This window comes from Penaeus monodon, chromosome 29 (genome assembly GCF_015228065.2).
Source record: "Penaeus monodon isolate SGIC_2016 chromosome 29, NSTDA_Pmon_1, whole genome shotgun sequence".
Taxonomy (NCBI): Eukaryota; Metazoa; Arthropoda; class Malacostraca; order Decapoda; family Penaeidae; genus Penaeus; species Penaeus monodon.
Genome location: NC_051414.1, coordinates 39,644,628 through 39,645,084, shown reverse-complemented (window position 1 = coordinate 39,645,084; position 457 = coordinate 39,644,628).

Genomic DNA, 457 nt, shown 5'->3' with positions numbered 1-457 from the left:
GGGGTCAGGGGAATGGAATAAAGAAGGGGAAAAGGGGAAATAAAGCATGCAGGTTGAAGGGGCGTAGGGCAGGGAAAGGGAGAAAGAATTAAGGTAAGGATAGAGAAAGGGAAAAATGAGAAAAGATTAAGGTAAGGAAAGGAAAGGGAGGAAAAATTAAAGTAAGCAGAGGGAAAGGAAAAGAGAAAAAATATTAAGGTAAGCATAGGGAAGGGAAAAGGGAGAAAAGATTAAGGAAAAGGTAGGAAAGGCAGGAAAGAGAGAAAGAAACAGGACAAGGGAAGAAGAGAAAGAGGTAAGGGAGGAGAAGAGAGGGGAAAGGAGGGAGAGGATAATCTTAGAGGGAAAGGGAGGGAGAGAAGAGAGAAGTAAAGGAAAGAATAAACTTACTTTATTTCAACTTTTATATCAAGTTACGAAGCAACACATTAATCATCAGTGTGTAAAATCTCGTTAA